Raw genomic sequence first — 6,643 nt, forward strand, 5'->3', positions numbered from 1 at the left:
TTGCGTTTGAGTTTGCTTAGTAACAGGTGACAGAAGATGTGCTAAAGAGGATGTCGAGTCCATGGGGACCTCAAAGGCCTGAGATCATCACCATATTCGGAAGAAGATGTTAGAGAGGGGAACGTCTGTGTCTGCATTTAGCTCTAAAAATGATCATTGTCTGTAAAAGATGCAAATAATGTTCTTAAAATACAAATTATTTTCTTGTAAACGCGAGAAGGGGCGTTAACCCTGACATTATAAAAGCCATTGTCTGTGTATTTTGGGGCGGAGATATACATCTGATGTGTTGCAGTGTACATCTTCCTGCGCTTGTGTTCAGTAAACTCAACTGTTTGATTGCATCCTTCTGGGCCTCTGGTATTTTGTTTTGGTTCTCAATATCTCGACTCGGTACACTAGGTTGTGTGCCGATTTAACATTGTCTGTGACTGGCTTCTGTTGCAAGAAACGGTGAAAATTTCTAAGACGTGGCCAAAGTTCAGCATATGAAATAGAGGTGAAATAGAGTCTGGCTTGTGGTGCGCTTGCGCTTCAAAGGTGAGCTCAGAGGTTTCTGTGTGTGTGTTTCTGCGTGTGAGACGCGCTCTCTGTGTGTTTCAGTGTGTGAAATATGAACATGGTGACAGTGACGGTTAATGTGTGAACTGGAGGACACTAGAGCGGAGACACATTTTATGATCAAAGGCTGACGCCTAGTGGACCTGTGGAAACTGGTTTGGTTTTGTTCATGTTGTGGCAACCCCCGGTCTGTGGACGCACAGGCCGGTCCAGCAGCGTCTAGTTAGCCGAGGTGGCGACTTGGGAACTGAGGACTCCCGCATAGCTACAGAATAATACTGAAACCGCTGTGTAATCACGGGTTTGTATTTATTCTGGACTAGAACGAAACACATTTTGTGATCAAAGATTGAGTTCTATCATAGGTAAGAAAAGGTTGATTTACTCGCTTTAGTGGTTGAAATTGTTGATTGCTTTGTGCCTGTCCCCTGACGAGTGTGTGAAATTGAATAAGAAAGAGAGTAAAGAGGGCAATTTGGAGCCACATAGAGATAGACAGGTGTAATTAGGTGTAATACTCAGTGGTGTAAAGAAAAAAGAGGAGTCAAAGCAGTAAGAGGTGAGTAGTGGTGTGAAATATGTTGGGTTTTAAATCTGACATAGAGAAAGGAGAAATAAAGTGAGAGTGGAGAATTATGGTGAAGCAGAGAGAGGAATGTGTTGTGAGACTGACGTGCAGTTTGCGCTGTAAAGGTGGGCGTGTTGCCTGCTTGTCTATTTAACAGTGATGCAAATGATATTAAATAAATGTCTTAGTGTGTTAATACAGGTGGCTATGGACCTGGACCAACCGCCCACCACAAGCACAGCAGCCAGAGCAAAATTATAGTAATGGGAACCACACCCAGCAAGAATCAGCAGCTGTGGAAAGAGACAGCAGCGAGGAGAGAAGTAGAGGAGAAATGAAAGTTTTAATTGCACATAAAATTGGGTTGAGATTTGGGGCCAACGGATTTGTGGAGGTTGGGAAGGTGTCGGGGGCATCGCAACAAAAGGTGAAACAAAAACACACACAAGCAGAGAAATGTGAGAGAAAGGCACCTTTTAAGGAAACGCCTTGTTGGAAAAAAAGCAAAAAGCTAAGGCAGAGAGAAGCTTTGCCGGATCTGCAGCTTCACTGAACACACATAATATTAACCCGCCTACAAATGCACACACATGCAATGAAAAGCAGCTTACACTCATGAACATGTTAAGATTTTTCAGCACCGTTAAAGCAGGGAAATTTAACATACACCTGTTGTTAAATGATGAAGTTTATCCACTACTAACAAATAAACTCTCTGGGTTGCAGGACAATAACTTAACTTAAAAAAACAGAAAGAGACTGGTATGGCCAACCAGTGATGAAACAACAAATTTTAGTGGTTAAGAGTCAAATTTTGAGATGTTTTCTGCTGATTGAACAACACAAGTGATTACTGCAGGAAGGAAAATTCCCTTTGTGAGTTTAAACATGATCTTCAGAATTTCAACATGTACCTGTGTTGTCCTGTCAACTTGGTGGGCTATGAGTGATTATATCGTGAAAAAAGAAAAAAAAACAAAAGGGGGAGAGAAGGCTGACACAGGGCTTGGCCCGGTGTTTCTCTCCTCTCTTTGTAACACAGCCAAGGCAACATCATTTTCCTGTTCGTCTGTTTTAGTTTTGTTTTTTGTTTTTTCTCCTTATGCTTGATTACAGGCTGCTTTGCCGGCCCTGGAAGCCGAGGCTGACCTGGACTCCTGCTCTCCCCTCTACCATCTTTGACGTGATCCTGACCAAACGCTGCAGCAGCTGGACCCACAACAACAACCTGAAAATGTCAACAGTGCTGCAGGAAAAGGATCTCATGCAGCGGAGACGGAGAGCGCTAAACCCAAGGCCTGTTTCACTACACGGGGGAAAATTCCCAGACAGCTTCAGCTGACAGAGCTGTGACGAGACGCCCAATAAGCCCGGATGAAAAGTAAGGCTGAGCAACAGAATGCTGACCTTGATAACTGCATTAACACTGTGCAGGACTGCACTGTGATGGATCAACACGGATGATCGGGGCAGCAAAAAAGGGCATGCCAGAGACAGGAGGAGCAACTGAGGTCAAAAGGCACCTCAGAACAGGGGCGGATCTAGAAGGGTGGCATGGGGTGGCAAGTGCAACCCTAAAATGATCCCTTGCCACCCCAAGTGCCACCCCAGTTTCGCATATGACACTGTTGTTTATTAAAATAAGATAGCATTAACAGTTTGAGTGTAGTTGCAGTCAACAGTGAATATAAATGCTAAAACTGAATATATTGGATAGAGTTCCCCTCGCCCACCATTAACAAATGGTTCAGCCCATAGCAGGACCGGCTTTTTCCTTGTTTTTTTTTAGTAGCAAGTGATGCTTATGATTGTGCCAGAGCACATTTTGAACAACACCATGGTAGTTTCGGATTTTACACAGGTGGTTGGTTGTTACACTCTGGAAATGGAGGTGTAGTTTCAAATGGTCGACTGTGTTGTGACGACAGACACAGACTGGCTGGAAACTGGATTTATTTCTAAAAGACAAAGTGCAGCAGCAAAACCAGTGTCACACGGAAACAGCAGGCCTCTTTAACAGCCACTTTAAAATCAAATGTAATAGTGGGGTAAAGCAGAGACAAATATGAAGCAAGGTGTAGTCAAAAATAAGCCACTAATAATAACTTGTAATGTTTAAATCCACACTAATATCGATCAATTACACAATATATATTCAAACAACTTTAACGTTTCCCAACATGGCTGAAAATACTATTCATTGTACATCTCCAAAAGTTGAATCTGTTCATCTTGTGGGAGAAACGTTTCGTCACTCATCCAAGTAACTTCTTCAGTCTCAGCTGACTGCAGGTTTCCCCAAACTTTATAAACAGTACATTTGCATAATGACTGAAACCAGCCCACTGAAGGAACAATGGGCTGTGAGGTCAGTTCCTTAATCATAATTATGCAAATTCCCATCACCATTGATCGACAATCACTGACCAAAACCCACTGATCAAAGAACACTGATCAATGGCCATGAGTACCATTCACAGAGAGTTGGGGAATGGCTGCAATCACAGCATTGTAAGATGGCGAAAGATGTACCCTTAGGCCCCCTCCTCGATTCAGAGATGGTCTTTCCCTTTTCACGTAAATGGCCTCCTTGACTCCGCGCTCAAACCAGCGTTCCTCCCTGTCCAGGATGTGTACATCCTCATCATTGAAAGAGTGTCCACTGGCCTGTAGGTGTAAATAGACTGCAGAGTCCTGACCTGATGAGGTAGCTCTTCTGTGTTGTGCCAACACAGAAGGCTAACTGTTAGCCTCAGACAGTCAGTCGATAGTATAATTCAGATCATGGATCACCACATTTGCATATTTTTATAACTGTAAAAAGAAAGCTGACACTTTCGAGACTTTATCTAATGTGTAAGCATCACAGCAGATGCCTTTTTGTCAACGTAGCTGAGGCAAAAACAGAAAAACGATTTTATAAAAATATTCAGCAGTAGATCAAAAACGAAAGAAAACCATTAATCAACAAATGAATGTAACACGGGCGAACGCAGACATTAAAGCAGTCGTGCCAGAATGTTGTGCTAAAATGAAAGATTCTTTAAAATACAAGGGGGAGCAGGCAAGTCAGATACTCAGGGCACAGAGATGAAGCAGGTCTCATCAGAACCAGTTTATTTCTAGGCCAGGGATCACAAATAAAAACACCCTTGAAAACATACATGGGAAAAATGTTATCGACAGCTAAAACTAGTAAAAATACAATTTTCTACATTTACTAAAATTCCCTGATGTCATGTCCCACAACCATGGATGCATTATGGGTCCACCAGCGGGCCAGAAACTCCTTTGCATGAGTTGGTTCCATGCTAGCCCTGTATTAGGCCGACAGGGAGGAGCCTCCTATTCCCCTCTTGTCCGCTCACTGGGCCGCCCACATCCCAGCCCGGCTTCCATTTCACACTGGAATCCTCCACGCAATGCCACCATGGATCCCCTCGTGTCAGCAACCTGCAAACACACAAATAGGGGCCAGAAAACACGTCCCCGAAGAGACCCTGGCTCATAGCCATGGCAACCCTTTCCCAGCTCAGCTGCACCCAGCATACGACAGTGGGAAAAGCGTTACTCACATATGCCGGCAGAGGTACACCTCTGTCCGGCGGTCGATAACAGGCAGCGTCTCCCACTGTCGCCCTTCACACTGTCCAACTGGGCCGTCGTGTCACACTGGCCATCTATCATTCCTCTTCCACTCTGGGCCTCCTCTCTTCAGTGCCCTGCTAGCCCTGCTTTTAAAAGGTCTTTACACAGCTGATAGGCCACCTCTGGACACACCCATGCCTCAGCAGGTGGTACCTATCAGCTAATTTGTCCCAGGTGTGGCCAGTCCACAGTGGATAAAAACCATGTCACATAAAACACTAAAAACCATGCAATAGAAACAGAATAAAACCATGCAAATAAGATGACACTCATAAATAAACACTAAAAATCAGAATAAAACAATATACAAAATAAATACAAATTTCCACTGTGTGACATGAACATTACCTGATGCTGCTGAATTGAAGCAGAGCAAATTACAGAGGTTTTATTAGAGACACACCTTAGTGTTTTGCAATTTTGCATAATGTTAAAAAGTTTAAATTTGTTTAGTAGCCTATTGAACAGCAGAAATTAGGATTTCTTTTCGGAAGTATTTAAAAGGGAATAAACAGCGTCCGACAGCGCTGTAAACAACGGTAGTCGTATGCGTAACAAACAAGCGAATAATGCAGAAAACAGATTTTTAGACTGGAAATTGTTCTTGAAGTATACTCCCCCTCTAATAGTGATGGCCCGCTTGAAGCTGAAGCTCCGGTGCGTGTGTCTGGTTGCCCAGAGTCACGTGATCAGTGACGTCCGAAGCTTCATTTAGAACCTAACTGCTTCGGTATCTGATTCAATGGTTTATAAGGAAGTGAATCATTCGTGGGATTTGTGGAGTGTTTTGATGGTGACAGATATTGAACACTGATCATTCCACTAAGAGATTTGGAGCCAGTGAGGAATAGAGGAGGTTCTGTTGTGTGGGAGTATTTTGAGTTGATTCTGGTCAATCGGGTGGGTTTTCCGGCTTTGTGTTCTGGCTGTTTGCTTTTGTTTTGTGCGTATTTATTATATCTGAAAATGGGAAAAAGGTAAAATGTCATAATATAAATATCATTAAATAACTTTAGAAAAACTTCCACTTGACTCTTCACATGTAATGTTGTAAAAATATATATTTTATTGTTTAATTAAATCTGAAAATGTTAGTCTGCCAAATGTGCAGCAATTGAATTCATTTATTTTCTTTATCTGATAGTTTGTGGGGCCCAGGTAGACTGTATAACTGCATCTCTACCAGTTTCTCTGCACTCCAGCCTCTTCTGTGCCATGTGAAGGGATTTTCCTTAAGGCAGGAGAAATTATCTCCACGAAAAGGAACAGGTTCGGCCATCGCACACTAGAACAAATTCTCTTCTTAAATAAAAATGAAAAAGGGCTACTTTAAATGCATCATTTGTTTATTTGTTTATTTATACGGAACCCCATTAGCTTCCACAACAGTGGTTGCTAGTCTTCCTGGGGCCCAAACCATCAAATACCAAAAATAAAATGTTACACAATGAGTTGGATGCAAAATGTCCACATAATTTGGCTCTTACATCCACAATAAGGTTTTACAATTCTGAAAATGTGAACATGTAAATATTAAAATTTAAAAAAAAAAAAAACACTCAAACAAAATACACAATTTCCATTACAAGTGACATTACCCTCTTAAAATTTTTACAAATAAATTAAAAACTGCCTAAATAGGCTTTTAGGTGATTTATGAATAGAAGCCAATTCTCTGATTGCATAAGGCAGCTTATTCCACTGAAAAGATGCTCTAAATATAACAGAGTTTTTCAAAAAGTTACTTTTAACTTGAGGAGTTACTAAATTGTGGTTAGTTGAGAATCGTGTAGCATGATTATGTATTTCATCTGGATACTGCAACTGAGCATAAAAAAGTGTGGTGTGTTTACCAGTATTGCTTTC

The sequence above is a fragment of the Oreochromis niloticus genome, linkage group LG3, assembly GCF_001858045.2.
Source record: "Oreochromis niloticus isolate F11D_XX linkage group LG3, O_niloticus_UMD_NMBU, whole genome shotgun sequence".
NCBI classification, from domain to species: domain Eukaryota; kingdom Metazoa; phylum Chordata; class Actinopteri; order Cichliformes; family Cichlidae; genus Oreochromis; species Oreochromis niloticus.